Below are 26,254 nucleotides of genomic sequence, written 5' to 3'. Positions count from 1 at the left end.
GTCAACCCTGGCCCGGCAGTGTGCTGGGTACACGGGACACAGAAATGAACAGGGAGAGCCTGATTTTTAAGTAACTTTCAGTTAAGTAGAGGAGACAAGGATATAAATAAATGTGATACAGGGAGGGACTGTCTGAAGGGGGATGTATGTATAATATTGCTAAAAGAGCCTCAGGCAACTGTGACAGGAAGAGCAGCCACAGAGGAAGCCAGGTGCGGAAGTTTCACAAAGGAGCTGATATCTGAATAAAAATTTAAAGGACAAGTGTCCATCTCCCTCTCGGTCCTTAGTGCCACGAAGGCAGGATTAAGGCTGGTCCACCAGTGTGTCTCCAGCACCTAAGACAGAGTACGTGCACAGTAAGATGTTCTGAATGAGTTACCTGAGTAAACCTGCCAGGCATAGAAGGACGTGACAGCATCTCAGGGCAGGTACCCAGGCAAGGGTCAAATGGTCCTGGTTCGTTTTGAGAATCACAAATACCTTGTTACAATAGAGAATGAGTGAGAAAGTGATGAAAAGTGGGGCTGGAAAGGGATTACAAAAATCCTAGTTTATAAAATTGCATAAAATAAATGGCCATCTTCCAAGAATTTTTTACTCCACTAAAACCTAGAAGCATGTCAGAGCACATGTCAACTCATACATAAACAAAGCATAATATGAACAGTGCCTTGACCATCCTGTATTGTTTCGTGACCTGTTTACACAGCCAAAAGAAAATAGAGCCAGGAGTCTCAACAATAAAAATATTTTTTTTTCAGTTTGGAATAATGAAAAAGTTCTGGAGGTGGACAGTGTTGCTGGTTGCACAACAATGCCAATGTACTTAATGTCACTGAATTGTACACTTAATAAGATTAAAATGGTAAATTTTATGTTATGTATATTTTACCACAAGAAAAAATATTTTTTGAATACCTGCCATGCACAAGACACACAGATTTTACCTACAGAATTTTGGTAATGATTGACACCGAGCTCACTAGGCTTAGTTCATTATTTTATTTATTTATTTTAGTTCATTATTTTTTATTGAGATATGTTACATGCACACAAGTCTTAAGTATACAGTTCAACACATTTTCATATGTGTACACACCAATGCCCTGATCAAGTGACCACAGCAAGGTGCAGACAACCACCAGCACTCCAGAAGGTTCTCTCCTGCCCTTCCCAGTACCTCTCCACAAAGCTAACTGCAATCCTGATTTCTAGTTGAAGAATCTTTTTCTTCTTTTGAAAACACTTGTTCACCTTCACTTTTTCTTGATTTTATTCCGTAGACTCTTTTGGCAGTTGTTGGCATTGCTGTTTAGTTTTCTAGTACAGTGTAATGAATGACCACAAACTTAGCGACTTAAAACAACGCAAATTTATTCTTTCTTAATGCCCAGGTGTCAGGAGTCCGGGCATGGGTGAGCTGGGTCCTTTGCTCAGGACATCACCAGGCTGCAGTCAAGGTGTAATCCAGGGCTGCTATCTCCTCGGAGGTGTACAGCCCTCTTCCCAGCTCACTGGTGGTTGGCAGACTTCATTTCTTGCGGCTGAACTCCTAAGGCCCCTGGCTTCTTGGCAACTGTCAGCCAGGGATGGCTCTTAGTTCTTAGCTCCTAGAGACCACCCTCAGCTCCTGGCCACATGGCTCCCTCCTCTCCCAACAGGGTAGCTTCCTTCTTCAAGGCCAGGAGAATAGGGCTACTGCTGCTACTGCTGCTTCTCCTCTCTTGCAAGGGCTCACCAGATTAGCTCACTCCCAGCCAGGATCATTTCCCTTTTGATTCAGTCAAAATCAACTGATATGGGGCCTTAACTACCTCTGCAAAATCTCTTTTGCCATATGCCATATAACATAACATAATGATGGGAGTAATATCCCATGATATTCACAGCCCCACCCACACTCGGGGGAGGGGATTATACAAGGCACGTACACTGAGGGCAGGAGACTTGGGGCCATCTTGGAATTCTGCTTCCACAATTGCTTTTCAGCCGTCTCACCTAACTGATAAGGCAATGAGATTATTTTTCTATTTAAGATGTTATTAAAAATTTAGACAATACAAAGAAAAGTAAAATAAAAAGTACAATACCATTCACTATTATAACCAGATATAACCACTCCTAGCACTTTAGTGAATCTGCTTCCAGGGTTTTCCTGAGTATTCCAACTACACATATATGGGTATTTATAGAAAGGAGATCTCGCTGTATGGACTGTTAGATAGCTATTTAAGCTGAGGTTTTCAGGCTGGTTCTTCATTGTACTCTTGGAGGACTATTTTCACCTTTTGGGTTTGAGCATACATTATAAAGTAGCCCTATGTTTATGCAACACTTGCATATATATATATACACACACATGTAATTCTAAATTCTGCTAAACCAGAATGTGCAACAAATCAGCATCAGCAAAATATCTAAAAAGTTCTTCTTTCCAAGTAGCAAACATAGAGAAAATGGTCCAGGAAGCACCTTCCTCAGCTTATGGGTTTGCCCAACAGTGTTTTACTGGCTAGCAGAAGGTACTATTCATGAGCAGGGCAATGAGGTACAATAGGGCTCGTTTGTTACTAATAATTTTTCTCTTTTTAAACCTGTAGTGGTCATTGGGCTTTCATATGAGCGAATGATAGGACCACTTTTTGCTGTTGGCACGTTGCACGGCCGATGTGACTCATCTTGGTCATAAAATGGAGACGAAAATGATGTGTGTCATGTCAGGGTAAAAACATTAAGAGCGACTTTGGGACTGGTGATGCTGGCTTCGCCCAGCTCTGTGACTGTGTGAGCTGCTTCGAGATGGCATCTTGTCAGTGGGGTCCTTGGGTGATTTGCAGGGACCCCTCCACTGTAAGCTCACACTGAGTAAGAAACAAAATGCTGTGTTAAGCCACGAAGGGTTGTTTCATCTTGCAGCATAATCTAGCCTTACCTGAATAATACAAAAACTAAAGTTTGAGAATAACTTTTCTCTTTTTATAAATTAGAGCAGATTGAAGTTCATGCCTGCAAAAATACATCTCTCATTTACTTGCTTTTTTTTTTTTTTTTTTTTTTTTTTTTTGCCGTACGCGGGCCTCTCACTGTTGCAGCCTCTCCCGTTGCGGAGCACAGGCTCCAGATGCGCAGGCCCAGTGGCCATGGCTCACGGGCCCAGCCGCTCTGCGACATGTGGGATCCTCCCGGACCGGGGCACGAACCCGTGTCCCCTGCATCGGCAGGCAGACTCTCAACCACTGCGCCACCAGGGAAGCCCCATTTACTTGCATTTTGATGTGTTCTTGTTTCAGCGGAAGGGAATGGTTAAGGAAACGTGGATGTACTGCAAGGTGCACATGAGAGCCCGTCCTCAGGGTGAACATCTTCCTTAATGAGTGACTTGGTGGGAAAACAGTTGAGAACAACAGATTATCACATGGGGGCTGGCAGGCCAAAGGGCTGAGGTGCGTGTCCCCCTCGACAAGTGCGTACCCACTGCTAGTTCATCAGCTTAGTCAGGATTCAAAAATGAATGTATCTAAACATATATCCAAGCTGTGAGAGCCTAATTCCACCAACATTCTCTTTAAAAAGCAGGACACCATAAAGAATTACTTTAAAAATATATGAATAAGCCTTTATGTGCACTTAATTAGCCCTTTAAAGTTATGCCTAGTTTAATTAGCAAAGGGCAGAGCTTCTAACTTATTGCTGTGGCCAGTTATAATTCCAGGTGGCCAAGACAGGTATGAATCATGATATTTGCTGTTAATACAGAAAACAAACAAGCAAAAACAAAACAAAACAAAACCAGTCCTTTTGAACATAATGAGCCACAATGAGATTTTTAGCAGAGAGCAAAATGCTTTTAGACATTAAAAATTAAAATGACGGGCTTCCCTGGTGGCGCAGTGGTTGAGAGTCCGCCTGCCGATGCAGGGGACACGGGTTCGTGCCCTGGTCCGGGAAGATCCCACAGGCCGCAGAGCAACTAAACCCGTGCGCCACAGGTACTGAAGCCTACGCACCTAGAGCCCGTGCTCCACAACAAGAGAAGCCCCCGCTCGCCGCAACTAGAGAAAGCCCACGCACGGCAACAAAGACCCAACACAGCCATAAATAAATAAATAAATAAATTTATACAGAGCAATGGCTTTAAGCGGACCGCAAGCCTAAGCCTCCTAAAATGACAGATCATGGTAAGTCACTATTACAGCTCCAATTATGTTGAACAGAATGCTAAACTGTAAAGAATTTTAGAGTCTTTCTAGGTGTGATCAGGAAAGGAGTAACAGACAAAAAAGAAGAGTACAGATCTGACAATAATAATAATAACACTATATTGTGCTTACTGTATGCCTGGCAGTGTTCTAAGCAGCAGACAAATTAACTCATTTACTCTTCATAATCATCTTATAATACTATTACATATATCTCCATTTTTTCAGAGAAGACAACAGAGGCACCAGAGGTTAAGCACGGTGCTCCCACGCCAGGTCCCACAGCTCATAAGAGCTGCAACTCAAGCCAGAGGTTGGCTCCAGTGCCGGCCTCATCACCCTCTGCTGCTCTTGCCTTTTTGGTCCTTAATTTAAGGCTGTCGTAGAAATTTCCCACTACCAATACTGGGCATTCCCTGAGTACTCTGTTTGTAACTTCCTTTGAAACTCAGCAGGAGACATACCTAGGATTCAACTGGATGAAGCAAGATGTTCAGACAGGGTCATACCTGGCAGAGCTAAGTGGACAGTGTTTGCAAGTGACTCATGCCGAGGAATTAGGTAAACAGAGAGAGTTCTCCTCCCTGCCAGTTACGCGCACAGACTTCGCTGCCACCTGCTTACCTGTTGATGTCATTGAGAGCCAAAGTTCTCTGTAGACAGATCCTACCTTTCTTCCTCACTCCTCTCTACAGACAAGGACGTGATATGAGGACGAAAAAGCACCCATTTGGAAGAGGATATCTTTTTGCTTACATGGTAACCGTGTTAGTTAAGCCTAATCCAGCTATAAAAGTAAACAAAACACAATACTGCATGAAAACGTCAGACGCTAGAAAGGGATGCTCCTCTTGTTTTCACTGTACATGTAAATCATGAGTTACATGAGACAGTCTTTATGAAGCTCTTTCTGCATCATCACTAATGCTGGGAAGGCACTATAGAAAACAACAAAAATTGCCTGTGGATGGTTACTATTTTAAAATATTCACTTACTTTTTTCCCCCCATATTTTTCGTTTTCTCCTTCTTTCCCAGTAAACCTCTCCCACCCCACCCCATTCCAGCACCAGATCAGATCTCCACTCATTCAGGACAGGCACACAGCAGAGCGGAAAACAGGGCAAACCACAAGCTTTTGTGTCTTTGTCTTCCAAAAGCCTCAACCTACGGGAGAGATCCTCTCTTCACATCCTGAAGAAACAAGAATGGAGCAGTTCCTCTAAAGTCTCCCAGTTCCCTGGGCTTGGGGAAGCGTGGAAGAGGCGGGGGCCCGGGACCAGTCCCAAGAGCAGACAGCAGCGCCTTGCATTAAGCAGCCCGCTAGGAAGGCTGCCAGCCCCGAAAGGGATGGCTACATTGTGCACATTGACAGAAATATAAACAGGCTTCACGAAGATTCCTGGGCTCCCAGCATGACATGGGAACAGCAGAAGAGTATTAAAGCTGCGGACAGAGATGACAGGCTCTCAGGCTTACCCGGTCTGGAGCACTAACAGAGGACCCAGTGTCCCCCACCTCCCCAATACTCGGCTCTGCGGAAGCTCCCAGAACCATGGCACAGTTCCAGAGTAGGGCTTAGAGCAGCCCAAGAAGAACTAAAATCTAGCTGTGTTTTGCTTGTTGCCTTGTTTTTCCACAGGCCTGACAGAACGGGCGCATCGGTCAATTCTCAGGTTGAGCTACAGAAAGCGAAACGATGAAGTATTGCTTGTGTAGCAGAGGTTGGGGGTTGGATCCCGGGGCTGCTAAAGGAGAATGCATTACTCTACCCTAAGTGCTTATGCTTCCAGTACGCAGATTACGGAGACAAAATGAATCTGAGAGCAGCAAACACAGAAAACAGTTAAATGACAGAATGTGGGGTAGGAGATATGACTTTGAGCTGGGGACCCACAAGAAGCCCTCTGGAGAAGGTGGGTACCTGACGTGGTACCTCAGCAAGAGGGTGTAACGCTAGGATGTACCAAGCTGGAGCCAGGACTCAGATGGAGAGCGAGCATATGCATTCAAGGGTGATGATAAGAAGGAGATAATCTGACAGAATGAATTGAGGGAATAGTGGATAACCAGAAAAATAAAGGTGGGCAGCCCTGTAGAAGGTCTCGGGAGCCTGGCTCAAGTTTGCACTGGATACTATAGGCAACCAGATGCCAGCCCAGAGTCTCAAACTGGACTGTGAAATTGTTTTTTAAAAATTATGTTCTAAGATGAGCATGAAATTATGTGAAAAACTACTGACAGCCAGTGAGACTGGAAGGAGGCAGAGTATATGAGAAGCCATTTCAGTAATCCAGGAAAAAAGGGAGTAAAGACCTGCATGGGGTAGACGGAGAAAGAAAATCGTGCCTAAGGTAGTGGAAGAACATGTTTGGAAGAGTGGAATTCCTTTTGGCAAGTTGGGAACTATGATGTAGCATCCTATCTGGCTGAGCCCACAATCATCTGAACACACTGGGCATAAGACAGTTCACTCCATCTAAGTAACGTCACAGGCCAAAATTGTGAACTACACTGTAGTTTGCTATTTTAAGCTGCTGTTCACCTCAGTCCCACTGGAAATGTGTTGTCTTGGTTTGGGCTGGGAAAGAATTACAGAAGTGAAGAGAAAACAAGTGCTTCCATCCTCAGAATGTTTTCATTCTTGTAACGTTTGGTGCTACTGCTGTTTTATGTCCTCTGACACTTTGACTCACTGCTGCAAAAGGCAGCTACAAAGACAAACAGAGCTAATTGCAGGAACAAAGCCACCTTAGAGAACTTGCATCTGTTAGTCCTCAGGAAGGAAGACAGAGTTCATAAAGAAACAAACAAGATGTGTGCAAAAATTACCTCTGGAACATAAAAATCTATTCAAAACGACACAAGGAATTTGCTTCAACAGTATAGCAGAGTTTTTAGATGGAGAGTCTTGGGTTCAAATTCTGATCAGCCACTTAAACACTACCGTAGACCTGAGCATGTAACAACTTGAAAGACTGGCCCTTATGACCTCCGGGCAAATTAGAAACAGGCGCTCCTCTGGGCAGATGAAATCCCAAGGAGGGTGAGGACCCATTTTTGACTCACACCCACCCACTCACATGACTAGACGCCCATGTGCAGTAAGCAATCCACACAACTGTACACAGTGGCTCTATTGCTCGAAATCTCTGAGTTTTCATTTCCTCTTTGTCTATTGAAGAAATGAGAGTATCCATCTCACGGTATTGTTTTGAGGATTAAATTGCTATAGAACAAACATGGGAAATGTTTAGTATAGTGTCTGCAAATTTTAAACATGCTGCAAATCTTTACTATTATTATTGCATTTTTATTCCTCTAAATCTCTCCTATTTTAGGGCAGAGCAAACTAGTCAGCCCACCACCTGCTTTTAGACAGCTGGACAGGTAAGAATTGTTTTTATATTTTTCAATAGTTGCAAACACATCAAAAGAAGAATATTTTGTGATATGAAAATTACATGAAATACAAATTGTATTGTCCATAAGTAAAGTTTTCCTGGAACACAGCTATGCTCATTCATGTATGTACTGTCGACAGCTGCTTTTATGGTGCAGCAGCAGAGTTTAGAAGTAACATCAGAGATGGTAGGGTCCATAAAGCCCAAAATATTTTCTCTCTGGTCCTTTGCCGAAAAGGTTTGCAGAGCCTCGTTTTAAGGTGTTTTTTTCACCAGCTCCATTCCCAAGGGTTAGAATTAAATCAAAAAGATTTTTCAAATTCTTGAGCATGAGTGAGTATCATCTGTTGAAAAGAGGCATTCTTCTTCTTTCCAAGTATTTTGCAGTATCTTTCAAAACACTGTCACCTTTCTTCATGGGTAAGGACAATGTGCTTAACATTAATTCTCCTTCCGATATACAAAGATAGTGGCAGCACAGTGCTGTGTCAGAGCCAGAGCAAACACGTGCTTATAGAGGCTGCCTGAGTGTTGTTATATGTTAAACAAGTTCAAGTTGGAAACCTATTTTATATTTTATGTGGACAGGTGCCAAGCCATCTTTGGCTGTCACGTGATGTCAACATCTATACAAGCAAAGCAAAAAGTTCAGTTGATCATTGAGATGTTTTATCTATTTGGTGTCAAAAATTCAGGTATTTGAAAACATCTGGATAACCGATGACATTTTTCACTTTTCATCTAGATTTGGCAGTCAGCCTATTTCAGCTAATGAGAACAGCCAAATATTAGCTGTTTTCTAGATACTAACATGGGAATAAACCATGTTCTCCCTAACTTTTCCAAGATAAGATTCCTGGTTCTTCTTCATCCTTTTTAGTGCATTCAGTGTTTTCTTCTATTTCCCCCTTTGTTTCTCATCTCCTTTCTGGATCTTTTTCATTTTTTATTTTTTGCCTCGACTTTCTCTCTAGCACAATCTCTACTGTAAAACTTTTAGAGTGTCGCCTTCTTTCCAGTCCCTTTTGTCCCAAGAACAAAAATGACTGGCTTCATAATAATTGAAATTAGCCATTCAAATCCAGGTTCAAGCCTCTGAAGGGTGTGAATGGCTTCTCAACTGCTGGAGGCTGCTTTGTGTCCAGCTGACCAGGCTACATCCATGGCAGGATTCAAGGGAAAGGTCACAGAGACAGCTATTGATTTACCCATTCATACTTTTTCTATTATTTTCAATTGATCTTTAACAATCTGTTCAATGTTTTAAATGTATGTAAAACCCCTATGATACAATACAGACTTCTCTGGGCCACTTATTTACAATTATGGCAATTACACCCTTTCCTTGACTTCGGCAATTTCGGGAGGCATGGTTATGGTCTACACCGGCCCACAGTCTTCTTTTGTGATAACATAGACCTTGCCAAGATAAACGCAATCCTTTCCCCCTGCTCCACTAAATTCTTGATTGATGCTCTGCCTTTACGAAGCCTTGCTGTGAATAGAGCATTTAATCCATGACGCTCCTGTCAGGATGTCTTTCGCACATTCCCTGTGAGAGCGTTTTCTTTTCCAACAATACTGTAGGGTTAGCTGCAGCTCCGGAGCACATAAACGGGGCTAGCAGCTGCAAAACTCTGACTTTTACTGTCTTTGGACCTAAGTTGCCAACTTCGTGTTTAAAAAGAAAGAGTGTCAAAAAGAAAATGGAAAATAATTTTTTAATAATTATTGCATGATTTCTGTAGGTAGTGAGGTATGTTACGTTCATACAAACACTTGGTTTCACTTTTGCTTAAAGATCACTACCAAAAAAAAAATACCATTTTCCTGAAATCCTTTAAATTTAAAGAGGAAAACATTATGCTTATAATGCTAGATTGGTCAGCTTAATTTTAATGCCGGCCAAGATCACAAAAAATATTAAATATAAAAATCCTAGAAGAATGTAAATAGAGATGATGAAATAGCAACCGATAAGACTGTGTAACAGGAGAATCATGGCAGGTCAATTTAACTTGCAGGTAAAATTACATCACAAAGTATACTGCTACAAAAATATTTCTGTATAGCTAAATTACCTTAATATCTTGGGGGACAATAAAGATGTTAAAAAAAAATATCTTGGGGGATAAACCAAAATGACAGTGATTTTTAACTAAATTAAGAATAATCCTATATAATAAACTATTTTATGGAATACACACTTTTCTCTGGTCTCTGCCAGGAAGATTATATACCCAACTCGGATGCATCATTTTGTCCTTTACCTATGTTGGAAAAACATAGAAATAAAGGAAGACAGTCAAAATCATCTCAGCTCTTTTACTAAGGTTTCTGTTAGGAAGGCATCATATTCAACTCTCCTTACTACCCAACCACAGCCCTCAACATAGGATGGAGGAGGACACCTCAATTTTTTTCTGGTTTAGAATTTATGCCCTTTTCCCTGACTGATTCACCAAAGTGCCTGGGAAGCAGCTGTGTCGTTTTAAGCCATTAAGTTTGTAGTTTTGTTACAGCAGCAATAAGACGCTTCTGCACAAGCTGTCTACAATAACTGCCCCTTCCTACTCCCCACTGGCTCGCTTTCAACCCCTTACTCTGCCTTACTTTTCTTCATAGCAGTCACCACTATTAAAAATTATATTACTTTCTCACGTATTTGTTTGCTCACCCATCTCCTGCAACAGAATGTAAGCTTCTTGAGAGTAGAGACTTTGCTTTGCCCACCTCTGGATCTAGGTAGGTGAATACCTTTGTTCACCTAGGTATGTGAATACCTACAAGGTTACTGTAGAGAGAAGGCACTCAACAGATCTCTGTTGAATGAATGAATAAATTAATGGGTAAACCAATACTTATTAAAATCAGACCCCACTGAAACATAATTTGGGTGGTTGTGGAGGTATGTGTGTGTGTGTTTGAGTATACAGTCAGAGTGAAGCAGAAAGACTAGTAAATAGCAAAAGTGCTGGAGCGGTAGTAGCAGCAGCAGTAGTGGAAGTGGTAGAATTGTGGAATTTGACCTATGTCTTCTTTTTTTTGTTTTGCGGTACGCGGGCCTCTCACTGTTGTGGCCTCTCTCGTTGCGGAGCACTGGCTCCGGATGCACAGGCTCAGCGGCCGTGGCTCACAGGCCTAGCCGCTCCGCGGCATATGGGACCTTCCCGGACCGGGACACGAACCCGTGTCCCCTGCATCGGCAAGCGGACTCTCAATCACTGCACCACCAGGGAAGCCCTTGACCTATGTCTTGATGGAGCAATAACTCTGATTGATAATAGTTAAAATGCATCAATATTTCAGGAAGACTTTTGACTAGCTCCCCATATGAAAATGTCCTCCATACATAAGTTCAGAATTGTTATGGACTATGTTGTTACTCCTAGGTAAACAACACCCTCAAATGACAGGTCCTGCCCATAGGGCAGTTATCAGTAGTTCAGTGTCCACATGGATTGCATACTTTGAAGAATCTTCCCAAATGATATAATTAAAGAAGTCAATCTAGTTATGATCAAAGCTGTAAAGAAAAATTAACTCCAAGAAAAACATAGGTCAGTATTTAAATCCTTGATTTGTAAACTAAAAGATGGTTCCTATATGAAAATGGAATAAAGAAAAAGGGAGGTAAGTAGCTGAGAATTTAATTTGTATTAAAAACAGACCTTAAAAGAATTATAGGTCCAATTGGTAAATTGGATCTCAGTTGACATTTCTGTTTCCAGTGTAATGGTTTATTTATTTAACTACCTTCAGACATCCTTTGTACTTAGAAAACAACAAATTTCTTTAAAATATTGATGATCCTTCAAAGAAATAAAATGATAATCTGTAACTGTCTTCTGTTCTATGTGCACCATGTCACTGTTCATGCTGCCTCAAATGAATCCTGGTGCCGTCAGTTAAATCAATCTGCTTCGTTCACCCATTATTCCATGTGCTGGGCAGTGTGCTCAGTGCTAGGGATTCAGAATTAAAAGGCATAGGCCATGCTTTTAAGGATCTCACAAATAAAACAGCCACTGTGATACAAACAGCCAGACAGTGCAGCCCAGCCCTGGGGTAGTGGGAGGAGGAAGGTGGTGGTGGGAAAGGCAGCGAGTGAGCAAGGTTTTTTCCAGGAATTAGGAAGCATGAGCTATGCTGGAAAAGGGGCGGGGTTAGGAGATACCCAGGGAGGACTGGGACACCCAACAGCACTCTTTAACTTATACTTCTGATTTTTTTTTCTGTACTTATATGTGAGGCTGTAATGTATTCTTTTAAGATCTGTGTTAATATATACAGGTGCAGTTCATTCACTTCAAGTGCTGTTGTTATTTTGGCATCTCAATACAGTCTTCCCTCCCTATGAGTAGGGGACTGGTTCCAAGACCCCTATGGACAACAAGACACCAAAATCCAGGGATGCTCAAGTCCCTTACACAAAATGGTGTAGTATAATCGGCCCCTGTAACCAAGGGTTCCACATCCTAGGGTACCGAGGGCCAACTATCTTTTATTTATGCTTTTCTCTATTTACAGACATTGAAACTGTTTCAATTGTTTTTTGCTTTTGCCATTAGAAAAATGCCGCTGTAAACATTTTTGCTACTCCTCCTTATGCACATGTGTGAAAAATTTTATACGCAATATATCTAGAAGTGAAAATGTTAAGTATTAGCATATGCAAAATTCAAATTTACTAAATAGTTCCAGAATGTTCTCCGAAATGGTAGTACTCCCTACATTGGTATATTGTTTGGCCACACTTTCGCCAACATAGACATCGTATTTATATTCTGATGAGTGAAATGGCATCTCATTTTTGTACCAATTTGCATAACTTTGGTCATTGGAGAAGCTGAATCTTTTTTTTACATACCTGCTCATTCTTTTTGAACTTCTTTTGATAATGGTCTGCTTATGACCTTTACAGATTTTTTTTCTACTCTTTGGTCTTTTTCTTACTGATTTATAGACATTCTTATAAACTATATTCTGGATATCAATTCAGTCTTTGGTATATAATACAAACTCCTTCTAGTCTGTTTTAACTTTAAAATGTTTTGTTTTACTTTATTTATGATCTATACATTTTTCTTCAGCCCTCTTCTTTGACATGAGCCTGTTTAATAAACCATAAATCCATTAGAGTTAGATCACTAGAAAACATACATACACTTATTTTGGCCTCACTGTCAGAGAATTTTGTTAAAGGTTCAAACTATCTTTAGCATAACCAAACTTATTAAGCAGAAGTGCCCTTCTTAAAAGTGTTCTACCTGGATGAATAAGACGTCTCAACATTTAATAAAGTGATTTTCCTTAAAGCTTAATCACTATATTTTCAGAGTACAGTTAAAATGTGCCTATTTATTTGCAGTAATTTTCAGGAAATCTTAATATTCTTTCTATATAAATACATTCATTTTCAGCAGTTTAATGATATCTGTTTGAAAAAAATACACAATACTTAATTTTACTTAGAATGTGGCTAATTTTACTTTCTGAATCAAAAAGTAACAAGTTCCTATACTGAATTAATTTTTTATTTACCACGTCAGTGGTTCTTTTTACTACACTTGATCTTAGCCAAAAGGCCAAGAAGTGACCATTTGTGGTTCTTTTTAAATGGCATATATTAGGATTTGGTTCATTTTATTAATATTTAACAAGTATATAGACCTGAAGAAACCAAATTTTCTGTCATTAAACAAAATGAAATGAAATGCTACAGATCAGGGACTTCCCTAGTGGCGCGGTGGTTAAGAATCCGCCTGCCAATGCAGGGGACACGGGTTCAAGCCCTGGTCCAGGAAGATCCCACATGCTGCGGAGCCACTAAGCCCATGCACCACAACTACTGAGCTTGCGCTCTAGAGCCCACGAGCCACAACTACTGAGCCCGCATGCCACAACTACTGAAGCCTATGCACCTAGAGCCCATGCTCCGCAGCAAAAGAAGCCACCACAATGAGAAACCCGTGCACTGCAATGAAGAGAAGCCCCCACTTGCCGCAATAGAGAGCCCACGTGAAGCAACAAAGACCCAATGCAGCCAAAATGTAAATAACTTAATTAAAAAGAAAGAAATGCTGCAGATAACATAACCTTTTGATGTCCCCAGAAGTGTTTAAACAATGCTTTTTAAAGACTATCTAAAAGATTATCACCTTAGAAATTTCTACAGACCCTCCCTCAAAGAAACAGATGCAAGTTTAACTGATATATGAAATTTAACCTATAGAATTGGTAGAACTGGTAAAGAGATATTATAAATTCTCAATCAGTCACAGAGTAAGGATAAAGTAAATCCACAGAAAATTTGACTCTTCAGTCTGTATTTCAGACCCCTTTGTCCACTGATTCTCCTATAAGAGCTACTAAAAAAGACTCAAAACACGCATGGTGGGCGGATGGAAGGAATGAGCTTTGCTTTATCTTCATTAATATACCAACTTCTTTTAAAAGCTCTATGGAAGAGCAAAACAACCAAAAGAAAGGAATGAACAGGTGAAAGGCTGATAAAGACTACATAATTCACAAATAGGATCATTAGCTCCTGAAACATCAAGTTTTAAAGCAGTACTAAATAAGTACACTTGCATCTAGAATTGAAGAACTAGTCAATAACATCTGTGGGAGAGCTTGGACATGCAGGCATCACTGTGTATCAGTCCACTCTATTAAGATTTGTATTTACAGATGGCCAAAGGGCACACAAAAAGTTGCTCAACCTCACTCATCATCAGAGAAATGCACATCAAAACTGCAATAAGATACCACCTCACACCTGTCAGAATGGCTGTCATCAAAAAGGCCACAAATAAAAAATGTTGGTGAGGATGTAGAGAAAAGGGAACCCTTGTTACACTCTTGGTGGGAATGTAAAGTGGTGCAGACAGTATGGAAAACAGTATGGAGGTTGCTCAAAAAATAAAAAAAGAGAGAGAACTACCATATGATCTAGGAATTCCACTCCTGGGTATATATCTGAAGAAAATGAATGAAAACACTAGTTTGAAAAGATACATGTACCCCAATGGTCATAGCAGCATTATTTACAATAGCTAAGATATGGAAGCAGCCCAGGTATCTATCAACAGATGAATGGAAGATGTGTTTTATACATATATACACATATATATGAAATTCTGCCACTTGCAACAACATGGATGGACCTAGAGGGTATTATGCTTAGTGAAATAAGTCAGACAGATAAAGACATACTGTGTTATCACTTACATGTGGAATCTAAAAAATAAAACAAACAAATGAAGGTAACAAAACAGAAACAGACTCACAGATAGAGCAAACTAATGGTTACCAATGGGGAGAGAGAAGGGGAAGGGCAAGATAGGGGTAGCGAGTTATAAGGCACCAACTACTATGTATAAAGTTAATAAGCTACCAGGATACATTGTATACCACAGCAAACACAGTCAATATGTTATAACAACTTTAGAGTGTAATCTATAAAAATATTGAATCACTATGTTGTATACCTGAAACTAATATTGTAAATCAACTATACTTCAGTATAAAGAAAGATTTATATTTAAAACACAAAATTGCATTATTTATGGTGAGGTAAAGCTTGGACAGAGAGATAAAGAGAAAAGAGGTACATGGCTGGAAGTTTCTTAAAATGACAGACTAAACGAAGAGCTGGGCTGACTCAATTTCTCCTCAGTGTTTTAAACTGAGAAATGAATCGGTAAGTACTTGTGATGATCTTTCCTCTGCCATCTCCTAGAGGTTTCTTGTTTAAATACCGCTTTCTCTTTCTCCTCTTCAGGATCCATTTCCTCAAAATATCTAGCCACCGCAGGGGCATACACCACTGTGAAAATACACGGCTATTTCATGCTACTTTGACGGGCTCTCAAGTTGCAAACTATATGGAGAGAGGGAGTTGCGGAAGGAGCCTGCCATGGGCCCGCAACTGTGGGTCTGTTCTGTTGATGCTGGATAAATTTCTCATCCAACATCAATAGAACAGCCTGCTCCGTGCCAACCCTTGACTGAATTAGCCCCTTCAGCAAGTTCGGTGGTTTTCTGAAGAGGACAGCCCAGCAGCTCTGCAGTTAGACAGCCACATCCCAGCTCCAGCCCTTCTCTAGTAGCTGTGTGGCCTGTGAAGGTAGTCTCTCTGAGCTTCAATTTTCTTATCTCTGAATGCAGTGTGCACACACTGCCTTTCAGCTTTGTGGTGCAGAGAAAAGACGGTGAATGGCAAGTACCTGTTGGGCGTAAAGAGTGCTCCTGGAATCCGGTTCCCGGATTCCTTGGGGAGCCAAGGGGTCCATGTCTCAGGCGGATCAAGGAAGTTCAGTGCTTCTTCTATCCCTGGAGGCCGTGTGCACAGGTGGCACAGCCATAAGACGGAGGAGGGCTGCCCACTCACATGGGAGTCTGTGAAACCAAGAGACAAACTTTTGTTGTGTTAAGCTCCTGAGATTTTCCTTTCTACTGCAGCATCACCTGGGAATTGGCTAGAAATGCACATTTTCAGGGCCCACCCCTGACCTGCTAACTCAGAAAATCTGGAGATGGAGCCCAGGAAATCTGTGGTTTAACAAGCTCGCCAGGTGATTCTGATGTACTCTCAAGTTTGAGAACCACTGCACAGACAACCTGACTAACCCAGTTCAGCACGTAATGAGTACTGGAGAAATGGTATTACTAAGTCAACCCGCTTGCAACAAACCAGTTATTACAACTAAGTAAAAACACTCCGGGTTATATTCCTCAGGACAGAATACGTTGGTCATGTTTTATAAATGGAATCTTGATTCCCAATTAATATCTGCTCCTTCCTCTATTTGGAAATGAAGATGGGGGAACTCTTCAGATGATCCAGAAACTTAGGATGTGGGAATACAGATGCAGGAGTCAAGTTTATGATTACAATTAAATTGATATACGAGATTCCTCAGCGAAGTCTAGAAATCAAACCCTCCAAATTTATAAATATTTCATAATCAATTATGCAACACAGCTGAAGTTACCAAATAGTAATCTCATAAATTGCAGTTGTATAGTGTCTTCAGAATTAGTTATCTAACTTGTACAACAAAGTGTGAGTGTGCGTGTCTGTTACAGTGAGGTTGGCCTTCTTTGATAAAATACTTAAATTTAATTATGATATTTCAGTTTTGCTTTCTCACCTTTTCTTTGTTCATTAATGTCAGTTTAGCGGCTTCCGGGAAGATGGCGGAAGAGTAAGGCGCAGAGATCACCTTCCTCCCCACAGATACAGCAGAAATACATCTACACGTGGGACAGCTCCTACAGAACACCTACTGAACGCTGGCAGAAGACCTCAGACCTCCCAAAAGGCAAGAAACCCCCCACGTACCTGGGTAGGGCAAAAGAAAAAAGAATAAAAACAGACAGAAGGGTAGGGATGGGACCTGTGCCAGTGGGAGGGAGCTGTGAAGGAGGAAATGTTTCCACACACCAGGAAGCCCCTTCGCGGGCGGAGACTGTGGGTGGCGGAGGGGAAAAGCTTCGGAGCCGCGGAGGAGAGCACAGCAACAAGGGTGCGGGGGGGCAAAGAGGAGATATTCTCGCACAGAGGATCGGTGCCGACCGGCACTCACGAGCCCGAGAGGCTTGTCTGCTCACCCGCCGGGGCGGGCCTGGGAGCTGAGGCTCGGGCTTCAGTCGGAGCGCAGGGAGAGGGCTGGGGTTGGCGGCGTGAACACAGCCTGCAGGGCTTAGTGCGCCACGGCTAGCCGGGAGGGAGTCCGAGGAAAAGTCTGGACGTGCCGAAGAGGCAAGAGACTTTTTCTTCCGTCTTTGTTTCCCTGTGCGCGAGGAGAGGGGATTAAGAGCGCTGCTTAAAGGAGCTCCAGAGACGGGCGCGAGCCGCGGCTATGAGCACGGACCCCAGAGGCGAGCATGAGACGCTAAGGCTGCTGCTGCTGCCGCCACCAAGAAGCCTGTGTGCGAGCACAGGTTACCATCCACACCCTCCTTCCGGGGAGGCTGTCCAGCCCGCCACTGCCAGGGTCCCAGGATCCAGGGACAACTTACCCGGGAGAACGCACGGCACGCCTCAGGCTGGTGCAACGTCACGCCGGCCTCTGCCGCCGTAGGCTCGCCCCACACTCCGTGCCCCTCCCTCCCCCCCGGCCTGAGTGAGCCAGAGTCCCCGGATGAGCGGCTCCTTTAACGGCGTCCTGTCTGAGCAAAGAACAGACGCCCTCCGGCGACCTACACGCAGAGGCGGGGCCAAATCCAAAGCTGAGCCCCTGGGAGCTGTGAGAAGAAGAGAAACGGAAATCTCTCCCAGCAGCTTCAGAAGCAGCAGATTAAAGCTCCACAATCAACTTGATGTCTGTGGAATACATGAATAGCCAACGAATCATCCCAAATGGAGGGGGTACACTTTGAGAGCAAGATTTATGGTGTATAGCTTTGCTTCCACCATTTGTCCTAGGGTTCTATCCATCCGGGTTTTTTTTTGTTTTGTTTTATTTTAATTTTTTTCTTTCTTTTTCTTAATGATTTTTTTAATTTTAATAACTTTATTATATTTTATCTTAATTTTATTTTACTTTATCATCTTTCTTTCTTGTCTTCCTTCCTTCCCTCCTTCCTTCCTTCCTCCCCTCCTTCCTTCCTTCCTCCCTCCCTCCCGCCCTCCTTTCTTTCTTTCTTTCCTTATTTCTTTCTTTCTACTTCTACTAATTCTTTCTTTCTACATTTTCTCCCTTTTATTCTGAGCCGTGTGGATGAAAGGCTCTTGGTGCTGCAGCCAGAAGTAAGTGCTGTGCCTCTGAGGTAGGAGAGCCAACTTCAGGACACTGGTCCACAAGAGACCTCCCAGCTCCACATAATATCAAACAGTGAAAATCTCCCAGAGATCTCCATCTCAACACCAGCACCCAGCTTCACTCAATGACCAGCAAGCTACAGTTCTGGACATGCTATGCCAAACAACTACCAAGACAGGAACACAACCCCACCCATTAGCAGATTGGCTGCCTAAAATCATAATAAGTCCACAGACACCCCAAAACACACCATCAGACGTGGACCTGCCCACCAGAAAGGCAAGATCCAGCCTCATCCACCAGAACACAGGCACTACTCCCCTCCACCAGGAAGCCTACACAACCCACTGAACCAACCTTAGCCACTGGGGGCAGACATCAAAAATAACGAGAACTACGAACCAGCAGCCTGCAAAAAGGAGACCCCAAACACAGTAAGATAAGCAAAATGAGAAGACAGAAAAACACACAGCAGATGAAGGAGCAAGATAAAAACCCACCAGACCTAAAAAATGAAGAAGAAATAGGCAGTCTACCTGAAAAAGAATTCAGAATAATGATAGTAAAGATGATCCAAAATCTTGGAAATAGAATAGAGAAAATGCAAGAAACATTTAACAAGGACCTAGAAGAACTAAAGATGAAACAAACAATGATGAACAACACAATAAATGAAATTAAAAATACTCTACATGGGATCAATAGCAGAATAACTGAGGCAGAAGAACGGATAAGTGACCAGGAAGATAAAATAGTGGAAATAACTACTGCAGAGCAGAATAAAGAAAAAAGAATGCAAAGAACTGAGGACAGTCTCAGAGACCTCTGGGATAACATTAAACGCAACAATATTGGAATTATAGGGGTTCCAGAAGAAGAAGAGAAAAAGGGACTGAGAAAATATTTGAAGAGATTATAGTTGAAAACTTCCCTAATATGGGAAAGGAAATAATCAAATCCAGGAAGCACAGAAAGTCCTATACAGGATAAATCCAAGGAGAAATACGCAAAGACACATATTCATCAAACTGTCAAAAATTAAATACAAAGAAAACATATTAAAAGCAGCAAGGGAAAAACAACAAATAACATACAAGGGAATCCCCATAAGGTTAACAGCTGATCTTTCAGCAGAAACTCTGCAAGCCAGAAGGGACTGGCCGGATATATTTAAAATGATGAAGGAGAAAAACCTGCAACAAGATTACTCTACCCAGCAAGGATCTCATTCAGATTTGATGGAGAAATTAAAACCTTTACAGACAAGCAAAAGCTGAGAGAGCACCACCAAACCAGCTTTACAACAACTGCTAAAGGAACTTCTCTAGACAAGAAACACAAGAGAAGGGAAAGACCTACAATAACGAACCCAAAACAATTAAGAAAATGGGAATAGGAACATACATATCAATAATTACCTTAAATGTAAATGGACTAAATGCTCCCACCAAAAGACACAGATTGGCTGAATGGATACAAAAACAAGACCCATATATATGCTGTCTACAAGAGACCCACTTCAGACCTAGAGACACATACAGACTGAAAGTAAGGGGATGGAAAAAGATATTTCATGCAAATGGAAACCAAAAGAAAGCTGGAGTAGCAATTCTCATATCAGACAAATACACTTTAAAATAAAGACAATTAGAAGAGACAAAGAAGGACACTACATAATGATCAAGGGATTGATCCAAGAAGAAGATGTAACAATTGTAAATATTTATGCACCCAACATAGGAGCACCTCAATACATAACGCAAATACTAACAGCCATAAAAGGGGAAATCGACAGTAACACATTCATAGTAGGGGACTTTAACAGCCCACTTTCACCAACAGACAGATCATCCAACATGAAAATAAATAAGGAAACACAAGCTTTAAATGATACATTAAACAAGATGGACTTAATTGATATTTATAGGACATTCCATCCAAAAACAACAGAATACACATTTTACTCAAGTGCTCATGGAACATTCTCCAGGATAGATCATATCTTGGGTCAAAAGTCAAGCCTTGGTAAATTTAAGAAAATTGAAATTGTTTCAAGTATCTTTTCTGACCACAACGCTATGAGACTAGATATCAATTACAGGAAAAGATCTGTAAAAAGTACAAACACATGGAGACTAAACAATACACTACTTAATAACGAAGTGATCACTGAAGAAATCAAAGAGGAAATCAAAAAATACCTAGAAACAAATCACAATGGAGACACGATGACCCAAAATCTATGGGATACAGCAAAAGCATTTCTAAGAGGGAAGTTTATAGCAATACAATCCTACCTTAAGAAACAGGAAACATCTCGAATAAACAACCTAACCTTGCACCTAAAGCAATTAGAGAAAGAAAAACAAAAAAAGCCCAAAGTTAGCAGAAGGAAAGAAACCATAAAAGTCAGATCAGAAATAAATAAAAAAGAAATGAAGGAAACGATAGCAAAGGTCAATAAAACTAAAAGCTGGTTCTCTGAGAAGATAAACAAAATTGATAAACCATTAGCCAGACCTATCAAGAAAAAAAGGGGGAAGACTCACATCAATAGAATTAGAAATGAAAAAGAAGAAGTAACAACAGACACCGTAGAAATACAAAAGATCATGAGAGATTACTACAAGCAACTCTATGCCAATAAAATGGACAACCTGGAAGAAATGGACAAATTCTTATAAATGCACAACCTGCCAAGCCTGAATCAGGAAGAAATAGAAAATATGAACAGACCAATCACAAGCACTGAAATTGAAACTGTGATTAAAAATCTTCCAACAAACAAAAGCACAGGACCAGATGGCTTCACAGGCGAATTCTATCAAACATTTAGAGAAGAGCTAACACCTATCCTTCTCAAACTCTTCCAAAATATAACAGAGGGAGGAACACTCCCAAACTCATTCTACGAGGCCATCATCACCTTGATACCAAAACCAGACAAGGATGTCACAAAGAAAGAAAACTACAGGCCAATATCACTGATGAACATAGATGCAAAAATCCTCAACAAAATACTAGCAAACAGAATCCAACAGCACATGAAACAGATCATACACCATGATCAAGTGGGGTTTATTCCAGGAATGCATGGATTCTTCAATATACGCAAAACAATCAACGTGATAAACCATGTTAACAAATTGAAGGAGAAAAACCATATGATAATCTCAATAGGTGCAGAGAAAGCTTTCGACAAAATTCAACACCCATTTATGTTAAAAACCCTGCAGAAAGTAGGCACAGAGGAACTTTCCTCAACATAATAAAGGCCATATATGACAAACCCACAGCCAACATCGTCCTCAATGGTGAAAAACTGAAAGTATTTCCACTAAGATCAGGAACAAGACAAGGTTGCCCACTCTCACCACTCTTATTCAACATAGTTTTGGAAGTTTTAGCCACAGCAATCAGAGAAGAAAAGGAAACAAATGGAATCCAAATCAGAAAAGGAGAAGTAAAGCTGTCACTGTTTGCAGATGACATGATACTATACATAGAAAATCCTAAAGATGCTACCAGAAAAATACTAGAGCTAATCAATGAATTTGCTAAAGTAGCAGGATACAAAATTAATGCACAGAAATCTCTGGCATTTCTATACACTAATGATGAAAAATCTGAAAGGGAAATCAAGAAAACACTCCCATTTACCATTGCAACAGAAAGAATAAAATATCTAGGAATAAACCTACCTAAGGAGACAAAAGACCTGTATGCAGAAAATTGTAAGACACTGATGAAAGAAATTAAAGAGGATACAAATAGATGGAGAGACGTACCATATTCTTGGATAGGAAGAATCAACATTGTGAAAATGACTCTACTACCCAAAGCAATCTACAGATTCAATGCAATCCCTATCAAACTACCACTGGTATTTTTCACAGAACTAGAACAAAAAATGTCACAATTTGTATGGAAACACAAAAGACCCCGAATAGCCAAAGCAATCTTGAGAACGAAAAACGGAGCTGGAGGAATCAGTCTCCCTGGCTTCAGACTATGCTACAAAGCTACAGTAATCAAGACAGTGTGGTACTGGCAGAAAAACAGAAAGATAGATCAATGGAACAGGATAGAAAGCCCAGAGATAAACCCATGCACATATGGTCACCTTATCTTTGATAAAGGAGGCAGGAATGTACAGTGGAGAAAGGACAGCCTCTTCAATAAGTGGTGCTGGGAAAACTGGACAGGTACATATAGAAGTATGAGATTAGATCACTCCCTAACACCATACACAAAAATAAGCTCAAAATGGATTAAAGACCTAAAAGTAAGGCCAGACACTATAAAACTCTTAGAGGAAAACATAGGCAGAACACTCTATGGCATAAATCACAGCAAGATCCTTTTTGACCCACCTCCTAGAGAAATGGAAATAAAAACAAAAATAAACAAATGGGACCTAATGAAACTTAAAAGCTTTTGCAAAGCAAAGGAAACCATATACAAGACCAAAAGACAACCCTCAGAATGGGAGAAAATATTTGCCAATGAAGCAACTGACAAAGGATCAATTTCCAAAATATACAAGCAGCTTATGCAGCTCAATATCAGAAAAACAAACAGCCCAATCCAAAAATGGGCAGAAGACCTAAATAGACATTTCTCCAAAGAAGATATACAGACTGCCAACAAACACATGAAAGAATGCTCAACTTCATTAATCATTAGAGAAATGCAAGTCAAAACTACAATGAGATATCATCTCACACCAGTCAGAATGGCCATCATCAAAAAATCTAGAAACAATAAATGCTGGAGAGGGTGTGGAGAAAAGGGAACCCTCTTGCACTGTTGGTGGGAATATAAATTGATACAGCCACTGTGGAGAACAGTATGGAGGTTCCTTAAAAGACTACAAATGGAACTACCGTATGAACCAGAAATCCCACTACTGGGCATATACCCTGAGAAAACCATAATTCAAAAAGAGTCATGTACCAAAATGTTCATTGCAGCTCTGTTTACAATAGCCCGGAGATGGAAACAACCTAAGTGTCCATCATTGGATGAATGGATAAAGAAGATGTGGCACATATATACAATGGAATATTACTCAGCCATAAAAAGAAACGAAATTGAGCTATTTGTAATGAGGTGGATAGACCTAGAGTCTGTCATACAGAGTGAAGTAAGTCAGAAAGAGAAAGACAAATACCATATGCTAACACATATGTCATGAAGAACGTAGGGGTAAGACAGGAATAAAGACACAGACCTACTAGAGAATGGACTTGAGGATATGGGGAGGGGGAAGGGTGAGCTGTGACAGGGCGAGAGAGTGGCATGGACATATATACACTACCAAACGTAAGGTAGATAGCTAGTGGGAAGCAGCTGCATAGCACAGGGAGATCAGCTCGGTGCTTTGTGACCGCCTGGAGGGGTGGGATAGGGAGGGTGGGAGGGAGGGAGACGCAAGAGGGAAGAGATATGAAAACATATGTATATGTATAACTGATTCACTTTGTTATAAAGCAGAAACTGACACACCATTGTAAAGCAATTATACTCCAATAAAGATGTAAAAAAAAAAAAGAAGTCAGTTTAGACTTGTAAATTTTGCTTTCGCTGCACCAGTGCTTTAGGTGCTAGAATCACCAGACTCTGATTCTCAAGCAGAAAAAAGCGGGCTTTACACGCTTAGGCTGAGCCATGAATCCATCATGTGATAACTATGGAAATTGTTTTAATGGCCTAAAATCTTTACACTGTGTTGTACAGAGCCTAAGGTTTTGGTTCCAACATGGTAGTGCCTCACTTATCATGCCCAGCCTCATTAATTTGATGTGATAATCCATTTTTTCTCTTAAAAGTGCTGCATAACATATTTATTTGTCCTTATTAAAATGAATTAAAGCCAATTTTGTTTGAGGAATTTGGTGGCACTCATGGAGCTTTCTTGCAAATCAGCAGAATCAGATTTGGAAATCACTTTTCTGAGGATACTGCAACTTACCCATTCTTAACTAGCATGCACAAGAGGAAAGAACAAAGGAATTTTCCCCACAAGGACTTTTTTTAAGAATTAGAGGACAACTCTGCCCAAATAAGATATTTGGAATGTCTGATGCTAGTGGGAATCAGAATGTTTCTATATTGTCTGTGCTAAGGAATTTTGTCTTTTTAAAGTACCAGGCTATGACTGCCGCATTTCCATCATTATTCTCAAAACTGAGAATCCCCAACAAATGGATTTTTGTAACACATTCAATGCCCTGTTCTGACAGTGCTTAAAAATCCATGCTTCCTCACCTTGGAGTTTCATACCACCTGCAGACTCCATTCATCAATCATTTAACCAACACATCTGTCCTCTCTGGCTTTAGATATTTTTCTATTTTATCTTATTTCCTATGCCCATCCCTCCCTTCAATAAGCAGCCATTCTGATATGTTTAATGTATACCTTCTTATTTGTATCCTGCCAAGTATGTACTGCTGTTCTGCATGTACGTACTTGTTATTTTTTTAAATGGCCTTGTGTTATATATTGAATTTTCTTCCACACCGCTCTCACTCAGCACTATGTTTTTAGATACAACTACAATGCCATAAACACAGCCAGTCCATTATTCCCAATTCTTGTATATTAATGATGGAGCCTTTTTCTAGTGATTAGGTATAAAGGGTCAAACAACAAAATTCATGGTTTCTGTTTCCACAGTTGGGAGAATAGACATTAAGCAAATAACTGCACACAGTATGGTAAAGTGTTCATCATTCATTTTTTCAATATATTTATCAAATGCCTTCCATGTGCTAAATATGATGTTAAGCACTGGGGAGGAAACAGAGAATAAGAGAGAAGACATACCTGCCCTCATGAGGCTTACATTCCAGAGGATTAACCAAGACTTGCAGATGGCAGTAAGGATTTCAGGTCAATGGCAAATGATTTTCTGCGATAGAATGATATGATGACATTTGTATCTTTATTCGAGATGCAATAGGAATAATGGATTAGAGGGGACTAAGATGGGATTCAGGGAAACTAGTTAGGAGGCTGTTGCAGTGAAACAGTTAAGAAATGACAGTGGCTTCAATGGGGGTGGGGGCAGTGGGACAGGAAAGAAGAAAGAGAGGGATGTGACATATGTTGGAACCAGAAGACGAGATTTGCAGATGGATTAACTGTGAGAGATGAGGAAGAATCAAGGAGTATCCCTGGGTTTCTAGTCTGAAAAGTGAGATGAGGAAGTCTGAGTGTGGGTCAAGTTTGAGGAGAAAAGCAAAGCCCTATCTGGGTCATAATGTTTGCACGGCATCTAAACGGAGGTGTCAAGCAGCAGTTGGGTGTGTGAATCTGATTCCCAGAGAAGAGCTGTAGACTGAAGATGCATACTCGGGAGTCATCACATACGGATGGTCTTTCAAATCACAGGAATGAAGACAGAGGCAAAAAAAAAAAAAAAGAAGGGGGTTGGCACTGTAGAGCCCAAATGAATCCCATCATTTAAAGACTGGATGGAGGAGGAAAAGGTCAGCAGGAAGTGATAATGGAGTGCTCAGGAAGGATCTACTGTGTTAGAGCTACTTAGATGCCTGTATGCTTCCCTAACTAATGCCTTGAGCCAAAGCTGTTTTGTGGGGAGATGCGGAAGGATGCCTATAGAGAATGCTGTAGAAAGAGGAAGTGGTAGTTAGGAAGCAGAGATGGTGCGTGCAGACAAATCTTTAGAGAACATAGGAATGAACGGGACAAAAGAAGGCAGGGTGATATCTGGAAGGGAAATTTGGATTAAGAAAAGGAGTTATGGGCTTCCCTGGTGGCGCAGTGGTTGGGAGTCTGCCTGCCGATGCAGAAGACACGGGTTCGTGCCCCGGTCCCGGAGGATCCCACATGCCGCGGAGCGGCTGGGC

Source organism: Globicephala melas, chromosome 3 (assembly GCF_963455315.2).
Source record: "Globicephala melas chromosome 3, mGloMel1.2, whole genome shotgun sequence".
Lineage (NCBI taxonomy): Eukaryota > Metazoa > Chordata > Mammalia > Artiodactyla > Delphinidae > Globicephala > Globicephala melas.
The sequence above is the reverse complement of the archived record's forward strand: the minus strand, read 5'-3'. Positions refer to the sequence as shown.